Raw genomic sequence first — 21,286 nt, 5'->3', positions numbered from 1 at the left:
CTAAATGCCCTTCCAGTGCTCTATGATGGACAGGTGCTAAGCATGCCACATAAGCAGAAAAATAACATGGCATAGCAATTAAGGAGGAGAGAGAGCACTTTGGTGACCCCAAAAAGGACAAATGCCAAAGCACATGAACCTAGGCAAGCCACTTAAATGAAAGAAGTTCACCAATGCATAAAACATTTTATGTGCTAAATCATTAAATAAAGTCGGCTTAGCAACAACAAGCTAAGCACCTATGCATTGGGGAGTTGAGTTGTTAAGTTGTTTAATGTACTTAGCAGCTCATGTAAGCACCTTTGCATTGGAAGAGGCATAAGACTAGCCACAGTGGGTAGTAACATAGACTAGTAACAAGCCCATGTTACTAGTCTATGTTACTACCTTCATAGTGGGGAGTAACATATGTATGATAACATGCAACACTTCATTTATTAGGCTATAGACACATCTTGCCTTGATATGTGTGATGTTACTCATATTACTAGTAACTAGCTATGTTAATACTTTCCTCTCTTTCTTCATTTATTGATTGCCACATCATCTACTTTATCTAGATATGTGTGATGTTACTATCTATGTTACTCTCACCGTGGGTAGTCTAAAGACGGGGAGAGAGTCACACCAGCCATGCAAAACCAGACTTGGTGACTGTCGAGTAGGCCCAAAGCCTAGAGTGGGTGTGTAAGTTCTGTGTAACCGACCGATGGATCTCAGTAGCAGGGTATGTGTGTGAGTGGCTGAGAGCCGAGCAAGTCATGTACTTAGGCCAACTCCACCGCGCGACCCTATCCTCTCCGCCCCCATCCGTTTGGGGTAAAAGGGACAAACGAGACGGCCCAGCGCACGGGCGCAAACGGACTTTTGTCCGCTTTGTGTCCGCTTTCGACCCATCCGGCCCAAGTTTGCGCCGCTTTTGGGGTGAAACGGACACCACGCGGACGCGCGGGTCGTCTGCGCGTGTCCTCCCCTGGCCTGCCCGTCGGTGGCACATGACGGGCCTTTTTCTATCTGCCCCCTCCCTCCCTCTGGCCGCATCCACTCCACTCTTCCCCTCTCTTCCCCTCGCCGCCGCCGGCCGCCCGGTGCCATTGCAGCCGTGCAACTCGGACACACACTTGCCCAGCCCCTTCCTCTCATCGCCGCCGAGCTACCCAAGCACGGCCACCTTGTTTGCGCACCCGTCGGCCGGATTTGGGGCGGATCCAGTCGGTCTTGAGCTCGCCCGGCCGTGGGAGGCCGGGCCGCGCCATGGACTGGCCGGGAACCTCGCCGGAAGGCCATGGCAGGGCCGCAAGGACACATGCAGGCAGTGGCTCGTCCTCTAGCCGCTCGGATCTGCATCGTCGGTGGCCCGCCGGCAGATACACGAATGGCGGCCGGCCGGGCTCGATGCTTGCCCAAAAGCTCGTCGGCGCACCGTTGCCCCTCATCAAGTGCGACCACTGCCCAAGGGTGATCGTGCGCTGCGTGTCTACAACGCCGGAGCATCCCGGATGGGTGTTCATCAAGTGCTTAAACGATGGGGTATGTGCTCTTTTAGCTTCGGTTTATGCTCTTGGATGAGACTAGTGGTGCTAACTTTAAATTTTATTGTGTAGAACGGATGCAAGTTTTTGTATAGGGAAGAAGAGTACATCGATATGTTGATAGAGCGAAATGTATTGCATGTTCGTGCACTTTTAGCTAGCCTAGAGGCTTTAGATGAGACAAGTGCACTTGTTGCTAGATTAGAGGCTAGGCACGATACTATGTGCGAAGAAGCAACAAGGCACGATACTACGTGTGAGGAAGCAACGTTGACTTCTGGCTTGAAGAAGAAAGGAGGGTGCAACGTCGTGCCTCCTCCACAGATCAACAATGAGTGCATCGAAAAGGCCCTAACCCAACTCAAGGGAGCAGTTATGGAAGTTGGGTATCTTCTCAAATGTATTCTTGTGGTTCTTGTTTTCTTTGGCCTTGCTTTACTAGTCAAAATGTGATGATGTATTGTCATGTACCAAAAATGAATGATAAAAAGTTTAAGGACTTGCAAAGAAATATACGCGGACAGGATGGGGCAAATGGATGCGGCCGCGCGCTGGGCGCACGGCCACCGCATCCCAGGACAGGCCCGGACACAACCCCAAATCCCTACCCAAATGGACAGAATCCGGAGAAAACCGACGTCCGTTTGGGGTCGCGCGGTGGAGTTGCCCTTAGTCCTGATCCTGAGGAGAACATGTTGTATGAAATGAACTAATCAACTCATCCCATTCCTCCCGTTCCTCACCCTATTCTCCCAAGTATCTCACCTACCCTCAACCGATCCCCCTCATTTTGATCTGGACAAGACTCAAAAAAAATCGATCTGGATAGTTTTTTTTTTGAGAATATCTGGACAAGGGTGTTAGAGCATGTCTAACAGAGCCCTCAAACTAGTCAAACCCTCAAAATAACTGCCAGTTTGAGGGTTGAGCAAAAAAAGGCACAGATCAGTACCCTCAAATCCCTAAACCCTCAAAAAAAAATTCCAGGCCGAACCCTCAAGTTCGAGGCCAACCTGCACTAGTGAGGGTTTGGGGCAAGTTGAAGGCCCAACCCTCACTTCGTCAACTCTGTGCGCGGAGGGAAAATTACCAAGCCTCCTCTCCCCGCCGCCGGCTTCATCCACGCTGCCGCCTCCCGTTCTTGTAGTCGCCGCCGGCCATGGAGCCCCTCCAGCCCCTGGCCACCCCCTCCGCCGCTCATCCGCCGCGGGCTTCATCCGTGCCCACGCCCGTGGCCGCGCCCGACCCGCGCCTCCCGCCTCCGGCCATCGCGACCGACGCCGTCGTGGCGGAGATGGTGGCGGCCACCCACATCGGCCAAAAACGGAGGTGGGCGGGCACCCACGTCGTGCCAAGCAAGCTGCCCGTGCCCGCCCCCGCGGCGAAGGCGGCGAAACCGGCGGGGAAGGCGGCGAAGCCCGCCAAGCCAACAACCTCCACCGCGGCTGCTCCCAAGCGCAAGGAGAAGCAGCTTGCAAGCCGCAAGCGTGGGGGGGGGGGTAGAGCATACCGCGGCACTGCCACCGCCACCGCCGAGCAAGGCCGCTCCAGCGCCGCCAACCGCGACCGACGTGTTTGATGAAATGTCCGCACCATCTGTGTCATATAGGGCCTTGCTCGATGACGCAGAGGTGAACATTGGGTCTCCTCCACTTGCTTCCTTCGACTTCCATGTTGAGGAGCCGGCGGGTGAAGAGGAAGAAGATGAAGATGTCACCGAGATCGGAGAGGAAGTGTTTGAAGCGGGAGGTGGTGCTCGAAGGCCAATTCGCACGGCGAACTACACGACAAATGATGTCTTCGATGACTATATAATGATGATCATTTGCATGTTGTATGTTTTGCTATGATGTCCATGGGATTTACTATGTGATGATGATTTGCATGTTTGTTTCATGTATGTGATCATGATCATTTGCAAATTTGAGAGTGATTTATGTTGTTGTCCTGTTTTGATGGTTTGAAGGCCGGGGCGCAGATCTGTTTTGAGGGTTGGGTTGAGGGCACTGATCTGCGTCAGGGATTTTCGGCCTTCAAAACGACATTTTCTTAACCCTCAAACTGATTTTGAAGGTTGAGTTTTTGGGCAAATCCTATTTGGCGCTGCAGGCGCCCGTTACCGTGTATTTTGCAAACAGGCGCCTGTAGCGCCCCAATCTGGGCCGGCCCATTTTCATTCCGTAAACTCACAAAAAAGGGTGCTGCGATCAGATTTTGAACCCGCACCAGCCACTCGGCCATTCAGACGATTGTGTAAAACATTCATTTCACTCCTTTTTTCCTTTCTACAATGTGGTTTTTCTTGACATTTACATTCGGTTTTTCATTTTTTTCCCTAGTTTTTCTTCAAAACCGGTGAACCTTTTTCCCAAGATCCATGAACTTTCGTTGAAATTGATGAACAATTTTTCAAAACTGATGAACTTTTTAGAAATTTCTAAACTTTTTAAGAAAATGGATGAACTATTTTCCAAATTCGATGAACTTTTTTTAAAATTCAATGAACTTTTTTCAAAACATTGATGAACTTTTTCAAATTCAATGAACTATTTTTTCAAATTTTGATGAACTTTTGTCAAATTAGATGAATTGTTTTCAAAACTGTTAATTTTTTTTATTTTTTTGTGAACTTTTCTTAAAATCGATGAGCTTTTTTCAATTTTTTTGAACTTTTAATAAAAGTTGTTGAACCTTTTCAAAACCGATGAACTTTTCAAGTGATTTTAAAATTGAAGTTACGTTTTACAGAACGCAATAACTAGAACTTTTTTCTGTTAACGGCACCAGGAAGAGCTTGGTCTAGTGGTTGCTGCGTTAGTCTGGGTACTTGAGGTGCTGAGTTCGAACCCCAACTTTCCCACTACTCTTTTTTCAAGTTTTCCTTTCGTTAGCATGTAATGGGCCAGATTCGAAACCGGCCCAATCGAAAAACATGCAGGCGCCAAGTTGTGTAACCGGCGCTGAAGGCGCCGACTAGGGGCTCCCGAGTTTTTGAGGGTTCTGTTTTTTTTTTTTGAGAAGAATTTTGAGGGTTCTGTTAGACATGCTCTTACAGGCGTGTCAGGCATGTCCCGTTTAGCCCGAGCCGTGCCAGATAGCCAGTTCTGGTCCAACCAACCAAATCACAAAAAACCCATTGAGGGGAGCTATAATCTCAAAAAAAAAAAGAACCCATTGTAGGGAGCTGCACTGCCAAGCCTATCATGAGCGCAAGAGGGGAGATGTCTCCCCGCCGCCGCCGCACCGCTCCGCCGCCGCACCGCTCTGCCAGACAACGAGGACCTGCTCCAGGAGATTCTCCTCCGCCTGCCGCCGCGCCCTTCCTCCCTCCCCCGGGCCTCCCTCGTTTGCAAGAGTTGGCGCAGCCTCGTCACCGATCCCCAATTCCAACGCCGGTTCCGCGACCACCACGGCAAGCCTCCACTCCTTGGCTTCTTCCTCCATGAACATCGCTCCTGTTCGTTTATTCCAATGCTGGATCGACCAGATCGCATCCCCGGCACTCGCTTCTCCATTTCTCTCGATGACGGCCACATCATCGACTGTCGCCACGGACTTGTCCTTTTCCTCGGCCAAAGGCGGCTACTTGTGTGGGACCCCGTTGCCCGCGAGCAGCGCCGCCTGATCCCCCCACCAGAGCTGGACAGCGACCAGATGTCCATCTTCAACGGGGGTGTGCTTCGCCCTGCCGGCGGCCAAGGCTGCCGTTCTAGCCATTTCCAGGTGGCCCTGATGGCCGGTGACAGAGAAAGGGAAAGAGTTTCAGCATACCTTTACTCGGAGACGGGGATATGGGGCAATATCAGCTCACTGCAGCTGCAATGGCAGAATAGGATGGGAACAGGAACAAGTACTTTGACTGGGAATTCCCTTTGTTGGTTAATTCAGAGGAACCATCAATGTGTCATACTTGAGTTTGATCTGGATAGGCAGAGCCTAACTTTGAGAGAGCTGCCACCACACGTAGATGCCGGCTATCACAACCTAAGTATTATGCCAGCCGAAGATGGTGGGCTTGGCTAGGCTTCATCTATTTCTCACAATTCCAAGCCGAGTTATGGAAGAGAATGCCTGATTCTGACGGTTTAGCTGTATGGGTGCTCTACAGAGCTATTGACTTTGAGAAGATCGGATCAACTTGCAGGCGAGACTACCTCTTTTTACAGGGGTTCGCCGAGGAGAATAATGCAGTCCTTGTACGGCGACCTTCTAGTGTCTTCTTGGTCTATCTCCAGTCAATGGAGTTTAAGGAACTTTCCCATACGATGTTCTGTCATCACCATTATCCATTTGCATGTTGCTATGCTGCATGTAATAGCAAATCTTCATATAATTTACTTCACAGTATTATAAAATAAATTTAATTTTTAGTAATTAGTTGCTGAAATGCCTATCATGTCCTTGAGTCTGATGATTGAAGTTCAAATCACATCAATTTTTCCTTATGCTGCCTGATGAATTCCTTAAAAGAAAATAGTGCGTAAAGTCACTGTTAGTTTTTCTGTTGGTCATATGCACAAATTGTGTTTCAAATGTAGTAGTATGTGCCTATCTGAAGTATACATCTTTTCAGCACCGGATACATAATAGTTGATTGACAAAATAGTTCTTGTCCCTTGTGGAAGAGCCCTGCTGGAAAAAAATTTAAAATAGGTTGAACCTATTTTATTTGTTGTTAGGTTTATATTTGGGATGTCTTAATTTGTTCTGCTTGGTCTGACAAGAAATTGAGTTTACCGAAGATGATTTCTGGAAAGTATCTTTTCTCTTTAGGGAATTGTGTTATGGTAATATTCAGTACTGGGTCGCAGTTCTCTTGACAATGTGACACATGCCATGACAGTAAAAAATGGAAGAAAACTTGATGGAAGCTGAGCCCGAACCAACCGAATGTGTAACTCCATCGACACTTTTTGAAGCTTAAAGCTAGTTACACTCTTTCACTTGGAAGCTAGAACCAATTGAATAAATTGAAGTTCTATTTTCTGTTTAGTTGAATATTTTACTGAAGTGAGGAGTCCATTTGCACTAGAGAATAAATAACTCTCTTCATGGCTCATGTTACTTTTCTCAGATTACATAACTATGCACCTCTCAGTTGACCTAGATATCCCATTGTAATTCTCTCTTCTATCGATGGTTTTCCATCAGAATTGTCATTGGTTCCTGACTTATTATGCTCGTAGGAACTGGCATTCTTGATGGACATGAAGTATTGAACAATATGTGAGATGTTTGTTTGGTGAGACATGATAGTATGATGTGATCACTGCAAAGGTAGCGTAACATTATCTCCTAGATATGTCCACGGGAATATGTATGCTATTCTACAATTTGATGCCACATAGGCTTTGACCGATGCTTTCTACAATTTGATGGCGGCGGACGGCTCCGGCAGCTCGAAGGCGAGGGAAAAGAAGCTTGCAGGGCGTTTGACGGGCGCGGCGGCTACCGAAGCGCCGGCGAGCTCACTCGTTGAGCCGGCCGCTGACGCGCACCATGTGTTTGACGAAATGCCCCCAAGGTAAAAAAAAATTCCAATTTTTATTTTTTTGTTATTTTTTCAATACATCATCATATAGATAGCTTATTTGCATTGTTTAAAAAACTTTGTAGTCTCAACGATGATGCATACATGTCAACTATGGGTGTTGGGTCCAACAATTCGCATTGGTCTCAAACCAATGACATCCATTTTGAAGACCATGAGTTTGAGGTGGACGAGGAGGGTGAGGGCATTGTCGACGCACCGAAAGGAAGAGCGGGCAATTACACCACCAAAGATGACATCTTACTATGCAATACTTGGTTGCAAGTGTCGAGGGATCTGTTGGAGGTGATCAAAGTAGAGATGCTTATTGGGGGCGAATGAAAGAACACTTTGATGCTCACAACGTGAGTGGAATTGACCGCTCCGAGAGATCACTTCGGTCCCGATGGTCGACAATCAACTCGGATTGTCAAAAGTGGGCGGCCGCACAAAATGCAGTTGACAAGATTAACCCAAGTGGCACAAATGAGGATGATAGAGTAAGTGGCATCTCATACATGTTCGTCATACTTGTTTTTGGTGTCCGAAGTGTTAACTTGTTTTGTTTTTCTTGTAGTACAACATTGCACAAAACTTGTTCAAAGAAGAGACGAGGACAACCAAGAAGGGGAAGATCAAGAAAGGAAGGATCTTTACCTTGCCTCATTGCTATGAAGTGTTAAAGGATGATGAGAAGTGGAAGAAGCGTGAAGATTTGGATGATTTGCATTTGAGCAACAAACGCAAGCAACAATTGAGTTGAATGATGATGAGGAGGAGGATGATGCATCAAGTGATGACGGCAAGAGAATCCCCACACGCAACTCGGTTTCATACTCGAAGCCAAAACGACCGGATGGGTGCAAGAAAGACAAAACCGAAAAAAAGAAGAGGAAAGGAGATGATGAACTCAAAAATGCTATGGAAGCAATTGTGAAGGCAAGAAAAGAAGCCAATGAGGTGAGGAAAATGGCAAGGAACCAAGATGCTGCGGCCGAGGAGAGGAGGTTGGCGGCCGAGGAGAGGAGGTTGGCGGCCGAGGAGAGAAGGGTGGCGGCCGAGGAGAGGAAGGTGGCTTTGGAGGAGAGGAAGGTAAGCAATGAGGAGCGAACTAGATTGTTGGAATGGGAGAAGCACTTGTTCTTTTTGGACACATCCAACCTCAATGAAGTGCAAAAGGAATATGTCAATCTTGTCTGTGAAGAAGTGTTGATGCAAAAAAGAGCCATGATTCGCGCAATGGGTGGCGGTGGCCTTGGCGGCATGGGTGGCGGTGGCCTCGGCGGCATGGGTGGCGGTGGCCTTAGTGGTGGCATTGGCGGTGGCATTGGCGGTATGGGTGGCGGTGGCCTTGGCGGTGGCATTGGTGGTGGCCTTGGCGCCATGGGTGGCATGGGTGGCTTCGGAGGTATCATTAGCGGTTTAGGTGCTATGGGAGGGATGGGTGCACCTCCGGTCGCCATGGGAGGCATGGGTGGCTTTGGAGCACCCCCCGACGCTATGGCCGCCATGGGAGGCATGAGTTTTGCTTCTCTCATGGGAGGCATGAGTTTTGCTTCTCTCATGGGAGGCATGGGTGCACCTCCGGCCACCATGGGCGGAATGTCTTTCGATGTGCTTCCTCACACACATTCCCATGAAGATGCCGTTGAAGATATTGCCAACACCGTTGGATATTCACATGATGCGATGCGTGATGAGGAGAGGGAGGAAGATTCATCTTCGGAGGCGGAAGAATCGTCTTCGGAAGATGATGAGGACGAAGACGAGGAAGAGGATTGATGTGTCTTTCATTTGTGTCTTGAACTTGGTTTGCATTTTGAACTTGGTTGGATGAACTTGTGGGCATGATTTTGAACTTGTGGGCACGAACTTTTATTCATCAACTCGTTTGTGTCAAATTTTATATGTCATGTTCATTGCATTTTGAATATTTCAAACTCATTTTGTGTCCAAAATGCCATATATGCAATGCCCGGCGAGTCGCGCACGCTGCATTATAGCGCGGCTGTTGGAGCCAGCACTGACGGCCGCGCTAAACCAGCCGAAGCGCGCGTGGCATACTTATTTTTTGCGTGCGGCGCGAAGCACGGCCGTTGAAGATGCTCTTATATTTGTTAGCTCCCGCTATATTATTTCAGTGACCTCTGTAGACGGTAGGGGAATTGGCAGTTGGACACCGTGAGTCTGCGCTCCTTGTATTTTGAGTGGTTCATTTGCTTATGTATTTTGAGCGCATTCAGCAGGCAAGCTCAGCTCTTAGTTGACGAGTCGGCGTTCCAGTCGCCTGACAGTAAAATTGGTTGCTCATATTAAAATCTTTCTGTGAGGTGACCTTTGTAGACTGAACCCATACGTGTCATTTTCGAAGCTTTCGGTCAGAGTTACTCTGCAGTAGGATGATATATACTGGTGCTGCTGCTGGTGTTGGGGCTGTAGGATAGGATGTGAAGCAGAACCACAAGTTTCACCTTGTATCTTGGGTTGGCCGGTTTCTTTTGTTCGCGAAGAACTGATCTAACTCACCTTGAGTCTGCTGATGTAGTAGTATGTCACGTCACCTGTGCAAGAAATGCCGTTGTACTACTAGGTGAACAATCGAACTGGCATGATGGCTCGTGCATTACTTGTCGAGGACTGGCATGATGGCTCGCTGGTTCCCGCGGTAAATAAACACTTCCCGGAGCAAATTAAGGCGCACTAGCTATAAAACCCCACCATCCCAGCCTTACTTGCATCGTTCGCTCTTCTCCTCTGCATTCTACTAACCACTCAATACAAACAAACACTGCAGCAGCAAAAAAAAACAAACACTGCAGCAGCAGCAACAGGGCAGCTGATCGAAGCGAGAGGATGTTTCCCGTGGGGATCCTGGCAGCGCTCGCGGCCGTGTGCGCCTACTTCTGGTGGGCGGCCAAGCCTTCGCCAAGCTCTACATGTTCGGACCCATTGTGTCCGCGTTCGTGCTCCGCGCGCCATCTCCCCCGGTGGCTGATCTGGTGGCTCTTGGCTTTTGTTTTTGGTATGGTATCTGAGTCTGGTCGATCAGTTAAATCGTGTACCCAAATCAAATATGCTCTTCTGCTCGACGTAATTTTCATTATGTGTGAGATGCTTTGTACTTCCGGTGAACTTTGACAATCTATCCGGATCATTTTCGTAAAAATAAATGGGCTCTTCTGCTTCCTGTGTTCCATCTCGAAAGAACATCAAGCAGGGTCCGTTCTTTATCGTTCTCTACTGTTGTTGATCTATCTGCTTTGGTTATGTTCTCGTTCTTTACCGCATGAGCGTTGTGTTTTTCTTTACGATCGACCTATCAAACGATATGAAAAGAAAAGAAAAACAGATTTCATCCTAGGAGCTTCTAATGGGGTCAATCAAGTTACCAACTCTATCGAGAAGTAATCAGTTGACCATCGTGTGTGAGTTGCTACTAGAGAAGCCTCACAAGGTGATGGTACTAGAACATGGACTCCTTGAATTGCAGCTTAGGCTTTGGAGCGTGCCGATGCAGTTCGAGTTGCAATGTTTGTTTGCAAGTTCTTTTACACTCTCAGAGATGATATTATGATATCATATTGTGTGTGTGTTTTCTAATCAGAACAATTTTCAGTAAATTCCATGAATTTCGGTGGGATTTTGGTTAGGATCTGCATTGTGGAAATCCGAAATAATTTCAAAAATTTCTGAATTTTTGCACTACTTGATGGGTCTGAAATTCCCTCGGCCTGGCCCAAACGAAACAACTAAACTGTAACCACGTGTAACTTTTTCCCGGCCGGGACGACCCTCGTGGATCGGGCCGTGATCCCAATCCAGATGGTTTAGGAAGTGACCAAACCCTTGTCTCAAAAAAAAAAGGAAGTGACCAAACCCTTAGAGAGAAGCTGAGCCCGGAGAGAAGATGCAGCCATGAGCACGCGAGGGGAGATGTGTCCTCGGCGCCGCCGCACCTCTCCGCCGCCTGCCTCTCTGCCAGACGACGACGATCTGCTCCGTGAGATTCTCCTCCGCCTTCCCTCGCGGCCTTCCTCCCTCCCCCGGGCATCCCTCGTCTGCAAGCATTGGCGCTGCCTCGTCGCCGATCCCCAATTCCAACGCTGCTTCCGCGACCACCACGGCAAGCCTCCTCTGCTTGGCTTCTTCGTCAACGATGTATATCACCCGTCTCCGTTTGTCCCAATGCTAGATCGACCAGATCGCATCCCCGGCGCTCGCTTCTCCATGCCTCTCCACAAGGGCAACCGCATCATCGACTGCCGCCATGGACTTGTACTTCTCCTTAGCTCAAGGCAAAAAACAGGGCCGCCGATCCGCCTATTTGTGTGGGACCCCGTCGCCCGCGAGCAACGCCGCGTGATCCTCCCACCAGAGCTAGACCGCTACCATATGTTCATCTTCAACGGGGCGGTGCTTCGCTCTGCCCGCGGTCACGGCCATTTCCAGGTGGCCCTGGTAGCCCATTACGTACTTGCTGGTAATCCTACAAGAGTTTTCGCATGCCTTTACTCGTCGGAGAACGGCATATGGAGCAATATCAACTCACTGCAGCTGCAAAAGTTTGAGGCCACACCAGAAGAATCCAGTACTTTGAGTGGGAATTCCATTTGCTGGTTAAATCATGTGGTGGGTCATGACAATAGTCGTCGGTATGTCATACTTGAGCTGGATCTGGATAGGCAAAGCCTAGCTGTGACAGAGCTGCCACCACAAATAGAAGCCGACTATGCCTACAAGTTAAGGATTATGCCCGCGGAGGATGGTGGGCTTGGCTTCATCGTTCTCTCAGGGTTGCAGTTGCACGCCCAATTATGGAAGAGAAAGCCTGATTCTGATGGTTTGGCTGTATGGGTGCTCGACAGAACTATTGAATTCAAGGGGCTCCCTTCAAATCGGGAGGGATACTACCTCTGTTTAGTGGGGTTTGCCGAGGAGAGTAATGCAATCCTTTTAAAGTTAGGTCTTTGTTTCTTCATGGTCTATCTCCAGTCAATGGAGTTGAAGAAACTTTCCAAAATGAACTTCTTAGGTCGCCATTATCCATTTGAATATTGCTATGCCGCAGGTAATAGCAAGCCTTTATATAATTTTGTTCGCAGTATAATAAAATTGTGAAACTTGTGTCATTGCTACTGGCTTTCCTTGGAATTGAATTACTTTCGAAAAACGTTATTATGTTATAGGACAGAGGGAGTAGTTATTTATGAAAATGCCACTTTTTTGTTTTTTTCATCTTCTCATGCAAAATGAGTGACTGGTGGGGCTAGCAAAATGGACCATTAAGGGGTGGTTACTGCTGAAAAGTAATTGACGACAATGGCAAAAGCATAAATAAAACGGATGGAAGGGTGGCAGTTTCATAGTTACCTAAAAAGGGCAAAGTCAGAAATTCAAGGAAGACTAGTGGGATTGACATACATTTTCCCTGTAAAAAAATTACTTTTTAGTTGCTGAAATGCCTATCATATCCTTTGGTATTGTGCTGATGATTGAAGTTCTAATCACACCAATTTTTCCTTTTGCTACTTGATGAATTCTTTTAAAAGAAAAAAGTACTCCCTCTGGAAAGAAATATAAGAGCGTTTAGATCACTAAAGTAGTGATCTAGACGCTCTTATATGCATAAATGGTGTGTCAAATGTACTCTTATGTGTCTATCTGAAGTATATATCTTTTCAGCACCGGATGCATACCAGTTGGAAATCGACACAATAGTTCTTGTCAATTGTGGAGAGCCCTGTTAATATTAGCTAGTTTAGATGCACAGCTGGAAATAAAAATAGGCCGAACCTATTATGTTTCTCGGTGGATTTTTGGTTTTCATAATGTCTTATTTTTTCCACTTGGTCTGACAAGGAATTGAGTTTACTAAAGATGATTTCTAGAAAGTATCTTATCTCTCGCGTGGATTGTGTTATGGTAATAGTCAGTACTGGACCAGGTTGTCTGCCGTTCTCTTGAAACGTGTGACTGACACATAAGAGTTAAAATGAAAGAGAACTAAATGGAAGCTGAGACCTAGCTAACCAAATATGTAACCCCATTGGCACTTTTTGAAGCTTAAAACTAGTTACACTCTTTTATTTGGAAGCTGAACCCAGTTGAATAAACTGAAGTCCTATTTTATGTTTTGCTGAATATGTTCCTGAAGTGAGGAGTCCATTTATAGTTCTGCACTCGAGAATAAATAATTTTCTTTGGCTCGTGTTATTTTTCTCAGATTGCATTACTATGCAGTCTCAGTTCACCTAGGTATCCCATTATAAGTCTCTCTGTTCTTTGGTTTTCCATCAGAATTGCCAATTGTTCCTGACTTATTATTCTCGTATAGGTACTGGCATTGGTGATGGGCATGGTGGAGATGAAGTGAACAATATGTGAGATGATTGTTTGGTGAGACATGCTAGTATGATGTGGTGACTCAAAAGGTGACTAACATTATTTCCTAGATATGTCCATGCTATTTTACAATTTGTGGCCGCATGGGCTTTGGCTGATGATGGTTTTTTCCTATGTGTATTAACTCTTTTTGTAATTTGTAAGGCATCCACTACTTTGCCAGAATCCTAGTTAGTACAGTCTCTGTTAGCACGCACTGATAAGTTATAACTGATAAGCATCTCTAGTCATGTCAGATGTTGCTTTTGTTATATGTGCAATCAATTTTTCAACTTGATCAGTATTTTATATATTGTCATTTCACTAGGTTCATAAATAAAAATGTTTCCAGGTTACATGAATTTATTAGCTTGTTAACCACTAGTAGAAAAGGGGGCATCAGTCCCGGTTCTTGAACCGGGACTAAAGGATCGTTACTAATGCCTCCCCCCTTTAGTCCCGGTTCAAACTGGAACCGGGACTAAAGGTCGCGGCCACGTGGAGCTCCACCTTTAGTCCCGGTTGGTAACACCAACCGGGACTAAAGGAAATTTTATGAATTTTTTTTGAAATTTTTTTTATTTTCAAATTTCTGAATTATTTTAACCACCGGGACTAAAGGAAATTTTATGAATTTTTTTGAAATTTTTTTTATTTTCAAATTTCTGAATTATTTTAACCTCTAATCTCTAATCACCACCCCTCATCACTACTCAATTTATCCTCTAATCTCTAATCATCCCTCATCATTCCTAATCATCTAACTTCCCGAACTGTCACCCATCCTCCCACTCCCCCAGCCTGAGCACGCTTAACTTCCGGGTTCTATTCTCCCTCGTTTCCAAGTCTGCACTTGTTGTTTTCCTGATAATAGTAAGATGTCAATCCTATTAACCCTCAGGAATTTTGCGTGAGCATGAAGTGACACATTTCACTGTTTGAGTTTGAAACTATTGATTTAAAAAATAATAATTATTTAGTAACAATAATATTTCTTGAATAATTAGTTTGACCATTGTTTGACCACAGTTTGACCAGATTTGACCAAAATTCAAAATAACTGAAATAATTATTTAGTAACACTAATATTCTAGAATAATTAGTTTGACCATTGTTTGACCACAGTTTGATTTTTTTTTGATTTTTTCCACTCTAGATCTTAAAAGCCCCGTAACTTTTTTTCTGTTAAGTTTATGAGGATTTTGAAAATGTTTAACGGGAATTTTGCGTGAGCATGAAGTGACACATTTCACTGTTTGAGTATGAAACTATTGTTTTAAAAAATATATTATTTAGTAACACTAATATTTCTTGAATAATTAGTTTAACCATTGTTTGACCACAGTTTGACCAGATTTGACCAAAATTCAAAATAACTGAAATAATTATTTAGTAACACTAATATTCTAGAATAATTAGTTTGACCATTGTTTGACCACAGTTTGAAATTTTTTCGATTTTTTCCACTCTAGATCTTAAAAAGCCCCGTAACTTTTTTCTGTTAGGTTTTTGAGATTTTGAAAATGTTTAACGGGAATTTTGCGTGAGCATGAAGTGACACATTTCACTGTTTGAGTTTGAAACTATTGTTTTAAAAAACAATAAATATTTAGTAACACTAATATTTCTTAAATAATTAGTTTGACCATAGTTTGACCATAGTTTGACCACAATTTGACCAAAATTCAAAATAACTGAAATAATTATTTAGTAACACTAATATTCTAGAATAATTAGTTTGACCATTGTTTGACCACAGTTTGAAATTTTTTCGATTTTTTCCACTCTAGATCTTAAAAGCCCCGTAACTTTTTCATCCGAGTCAGTATGCAAAAGTTATGCCCATTTTACTAAATTCTAGAGAGATTTTGCAAATAAAGTCGAAATTCACATTTGCAAAGTTTCCCAACAACTAGACCACATATCACATGGGAAACTTATTCTTTTTTTTATTTTTTTGACATTTTCATCATTTTCTTTTATTTTTTTAAAACTGAAAAGGCGATCCACGGGGGGGGGGGGGGGGGGGGGGGAGGGGGGTTGGAGTTTGAAAATGTGACCTTTAGTACCGGTTCGTGCCATGAACCGGTACTAATGCCTCAAACCCCATTAGTACCGGTTGGTGGCTCGAACCGGGACTAAAGGTCTAACCTTTAGTCCCGGTTGGTGCCACGAACCGGTACTAATGGGCATCGCACCCTTTAGTCCCGGTTCGTGGCACCAACCGGGACTAAAAGGTCCAGACGAACCGGGACAAATGGCCCACGTAGCCACTGGGCGCACGAACCGGGACTAATGCCCCCATTAGTCCCGGTTCTAGATTGAACTGGGACTAATGGGCTAACCCAGGGTGGACCAAAGCCCTCTTTTCTACCTTCGATGGTAATGAAAACAGTTGTGAAAGGCTTGAAGCTCTGTTTTGACTTCTAAGGCTGGTCATAGTGGGGAGTAACTTAGAGTAGTAACATGCATACGTTACTACTCTATGTTACTACCCTTATAGAGGGAAGTGTCATATGTGTAGTAACATACACATGTTCATTTATTGTCTTGCAGACTCATTTTGCATTGGAAAACGCTATGTGATGGTAACATATTAGGTTACTCTATTTGCCTCTCTTCTCATTAACTACTTGCCACATCAACAATTTTTGCTTATGTGGCATCTATGTTACTACCTATGTTACTCCCACTATGACCAGCCTAATGACGTGCTCTTGTAAGTAGTTCTACTTCAGTTCACATATAAGTATACCATGCTTGTAAGTAAGCCGAATGTTTCCCCAATGATACTTAGACTATATTGCGCATGCCTTGATATTCTAGATAGTTAAGTATTTGACCGTCATGATTGTACTGTTGTTATGTAGGTATGGCTAAGTTGCAGGACTGGCTTATCGGTGTAGGATTCTGTATTTTCTGCTCATGGAAACAACTGGCCGAACTCAAGGTGATCGCGTTTTAGGTCATGTTGTACTAGTATGCCACCTGATGGTGACTCAGTGAAAGAAATGCTGCTCGTGTATTGAAATGTCAATTGTTTACGTAAACTACTGTGCGAACTTAAGAGTACTCTGTCTAAACTATCGAATTCATTTTTCTTAAATTTGCTTTTAAGACCATTCCTGCAGTGACATAGTACAAAAAGGGCATTTCAAACAGTTATTCAAATTTGGACAGTGGGGAGAATTGGATAATTTCTGAGCCTCCCCTCCCCGGGGGCGAACCCTAGCGCGCTGCCTCCTTCCGGCGTTCCTCCCCTGCTGCCGGGCAAAGGTTGGCCGGCATGGGTTGCGGCGGGGCCCTGCCTCCTCTCGCACGGGCTCGAGGAAGGCGTGGGACTGCTCCTTGGGCGGGAGCGCGAGGTTGCCGTGGGGCCTAGCGGCACGGCGACGGGTCTTCAAGTGCCGATGCGTTTGTGCGGCGGCACGATGGCGTGCTGAAGCCTATGGCGAGGTGCGGCGGCTGCGGGAGCCTTGCCTTTTGGTGGCGGCGCACGGGTTGGCCTATGGCCGGATCTGTGGCCTGGGGGCCGGCGCGCGGCGCGTGAATGTGTGGAGGCCTAGTTGGGTCTCTATTGGGCGGTGCTCCTTGGACCCGCGCAGGTGGCGAAGGTGGTGGTGTGGACCGGGGGCGGCGAGTCGGTGCTGCCCCATGGGGTTGAGGGCTGCAGTTGGCCTGGGTTGTGGTCGGCTGGTTCTTTCGTCTGAGGTTTCAACGCGTGGTGGCGGTGCGGACCGGGGGCGGCGGGTCGGTGCTGCCCCATGGGGCCAAGGACTGCGGTTGGCCTGGGTTGCGGTCGGCTCATTCTTCCGCCAGAGGTTGCAGCGCGTGGTGGCGCTGCGAACCGGGGACAGCTTCGGGAGGCTTGCGGTGGCGGCATCTGGGGACACTGTTGGGTGGCGTGGTTGCGGGACGGCTTGTGCCGCAGTCGACGACCTCCTTCGTGCTCATGGGCGGGGGTGGCTGCAACGTGGTGGTGGTGGCGCTTGCCCGGCATTGTCGGGTTGCGGGGGCGCGGGTGCGTGGCTGTAGGTTGTTGTTGGTTGGTGCGTCGGCCTTCAGTGGTGGTGTAGTGGGATTGGAGCGAGTCGCAGAGAGCCAACAGAGTGCTTGGCGGCTGGAGGTACCGGCTACCACCGGGTGGCCGGAGGTGCCGACTGTCATCCCCCCCGGTCTAGATCTAGAGTTGTTGGTTCTGCCAGCGCGACCCCTTCCTCTTCGGGTAGCGGTTGTTGACAGTTGGTCGGTGGCACATGCTGGTCGCCAGGGCAGGGGTTGGATTTGGTACCCCTGTCGAAGGCTGGCTTTACTTCCGTGCTTGCTTTGGCTCTCTCTGTCAATGTCGTGGTGGAGGCTCGTGGCTTAGTTGGGGAGGCAACCACGAGTTTTGGCGTCGGTGTTGAGTTGGCAGAGGACGGCGTGGCAGCGGCCTAGGTGATGGGCTCCACAATGTGCTTTCTGGCAGGCTTCATGGCGGCGGTGGTGCCTTCACCTCTTAGCTCTGTGGGCGACCAGGGTGTAGGGACGGGAGGCTCCGGCATGCTTTGTTGATGCCCGGATCTAGTGTGGTTGGCCTAACTCTCACTATGGTGTTGATAGGGGGCACCTCCTGGTGGCAGTGGCGAGTTCCTGAGCGACAGATTCATGCTTGGCGCGACAATGACGGCGCATGTGGGTGTCATTCTTTTCTTGAAGGCATAGCCGTGGGTTTCGTTCATGTTCGAGGGCTTTGGGTGAAAATCCTTGTCTATTCTTAGGCTCGGCAGCAGCGACGTGTTGTGTCGTCATCCTCCTAGGGGCATTGCTGTGGAGTTGTGCCATCGTCTGTCGGTCCGAGGTAAGGTGTTAGGCTAGCTATAAGATTTTTGTTGTATCTTTTGATTCGCTTTGTAAGAAAGCCTTCTCTTCTTCACTTATCATTCGACCGTGTACTGTTCGGTGTTGTTGATTTTTGTTGTATCTTTTGATTCGCTTTGTAAGAGAGATCTCAAGGAATTTATATTTTATTTATGACGTAGGACTGTAGGAGTACGAGTTTTTCCAATGCGATTCATTCTGTGGACGAGCTCTCCGGTCATGCATAAGTCGTCTCCCTTCTCGAGGACTGGTACGATGGCTCTCTGGTTCCCTAGGTAAATACAAACACAGCCAATGCGGCACCAGTCACCGTTCCACTTCCCGGAGGAGCGGCGCCAAGCATGGACCGCCGCACGCTATAAAATCCCACCATCCCAGCGACACTTGCATCCTTCACTCCGCTCCTCTGCTCCAGAACGAACACTCCAGCAGCAACAAGGCGGCCGATCGAAGGAGCGAGGCGAGAAGATGATTCCCCTGTGGATCCTGGCGCTGGTCGCGGCCGCGTGCGCCTTCTTCTGCGGGCCGATGGTGATGATGCATGGGCCGGGAGCCGCCGGGCTGCTCATCAGCCGTGCGGCGTTCGAAGCCTTCCCCAAGCTCTACTACTACCTGCTCCGCACGTACGGACCCGCCGCGGCCGTGTTCGTGTTCCGTCACCTCCCCCAGTGCCTGATCTCGATCTTGGCTTTTATTTTTGGTATGTGATTTGAGTGCAGGTCGATGGTGTAGGACTGTGGGTCAAGTCTTGTACTCAATCAAATGCGTTGTTCTGATGTATGTGCCCCATTTTCTAACGAAATCGTTCTTTATTTACTGCTGTTTATTTACATGCTTTGGTTATCTTCTCCTTCTTACTGCATGAGCTTTGTATAAGAGTGTTAATGGCGTTAGGACGAACAGAAACCTTTTCTTGGGTGTTAAGACTTGCCATTTTGTTGAGTGGATCAGTTAGTGCCTCCAAAACTGGCTCCCCTACTCCATCTGTTCATTTCCATTCTTACGTAAGATTAAAACCAAAAAATAATATAAGATTCTACAAATACTTTTTGAGACAAACCAAACGTATGATTTCCAAATATCCAATCTGAATACAGAAAATGAAGTTTGTGGTTAAAGTTTTACATATTTGGCTCAAAGCATTGCAAAATGTTGCGTTTTTGTGATACAAGAAGAGTGGGGAGTGGGATCTTTAGGATCGACCATTCAATCGATATTAATAGAGAAACTAAACAAATTTTGATCGTAAGACCTCGAAACATGATCAATCAAGTTACCAACTTCATTGAGAAGTAATTAGCTGATAATCGTTTGTGAGTTGCTACTAGAGAAGCCTATCACAGATAATAGTACTCATGTTGCCCTAGGACATGGACTTCTTCTACTGCAATTTAGACTTTGGAGCATGCTGATGATGTTGAGTTACAATGTTTGCTTGCAAGTTCTTTTACACTTTAGAGATGATATTATATAGCATATTGTGTATGTTTTGAATAAGAACTGTTTTTGATAAATTTTGTGGGATTCCGATCAGTATTACATTGTAGAAATCTGAAATAATCTTGGAAATTTCTGAAACTTTTGCACTCTTTGGTGGGTCTGAAATTTTTAACAAGTCATTTTCTTTCTTCCATAGAACAACTTCATATAATACATAAATCTGATATCTAGCTAAATAACTTGATATAATACATAAATATGATTGTCTCATGCTTTCTCAAGTCTAAATTACACATCCATACCAATCATTAGTAGTCTCGAACTCTCGATACTAAACGTGTAGCATGGAGATTACCAGTTGTAACTCGTTGACGAAGCCATCACAACATGCCACGTCTGCGGTTCCTAGCTGTTGCTCCGAGCTAGTCGCAGCTCGCGGCCATGGTGACTGCTATAGTCGCGTTCGCCCTGGCCGTTGACGGTTGTGGTGTTGGGGTAGAACCATGGTGGTGAATGGTGCAGGCATTCGCGGGGCCGCTAGGGATGACGTGAGTTGGAGGAAAGGGGACCGTTGGGCTGAGGGGATAAGGATGGAACTGGGCGGCAGGCAGGGGCGGGTCCAGTACAATTCATGGGTATTCACTTGAATACCCATTATTTTGGCCAAAATATTATGTATATATTAGAGACTCTTCCATGTACTGTATGAAAGAAAAACGAGATTTACACTGAATAACAGAGGTTGTACCGCTTCCAGCCGAAGGATTAGCCAGCCCACCTCGTGCTTCTCTCCCTTTCACGCTCCAACATGGCCTAGTGGCCCAATTCTCTCTTCACCTGGGGCTGTTTGGTTAGTGCCCAGGGCTGCCCTGCCAACTGAGGGCTTGCCAATTTTTGGTGGAGAATTCTGCCGCCTCTGCCATGCCAACGCATGGGCGTAAAAAGTGAAAGGGATGTGTACTAGCGACCAAAAATTTGGCAAGGTAAGAAGAGGCTGGCACCAATCCAAACGCCTTCCCAAGCTGATGGTCAACGCCAAAATATTGGCATGGTAGCTCTCGGCTGCCATCCAAACATACCCTAGTACGCCAGTCCAAGCCCAATTCAAAATTATATAGTGGTCGTGGGCGCAATCACACGCAGCCCTGATCGATCGATCGATCAGATGAACTGCGCCGCCCACGCTCCCAGTTCTCATCGCGAAAAAAATCACGGTCCACAGCCACACGGCGGCAGGGGCATCGCGCACGGTGGCGGGCTGACACGCGACGGTGACGCACATGCATCCGGGGTGGAGATTGAGTCGAGGCGTCGATCTCGTTCGTTCAGTTGACACATCAATATTTCGAGATACGTTTTTTATTTTTTCTCAGATGTGCATTATGACCTCTTAGGTTAATTCTTAGATAGATACCCACAAAAAAAGGTTAATTCTTGGATGGTTGCCCAGATTCATTTTTATGGAGGCGCTACAGAGTCGTTTGTTGGGTAAATGTTCTTTTTGTTTTGGATGTTTTGGAGAAGTTGGCATTAGTAGTACGGA

Source organism: Triticum aestivum, chromosome 3B, assembly GCF_018294505.1.
Source record: "Triticum aestivum cultivar Chinese Spring chromosome 3B, IWGSC CS RefSeq v2.1, whole genome shotgun sequence".
Lineage (NCBI taxonomy): Eukaryota > Viridiplantae > Streptophyta > Magnoliopsida > Poales > Poaceae > Triticum > Triticum aestivum.
Note: the sequence above shows the minus strand (reverse complement) of the source record.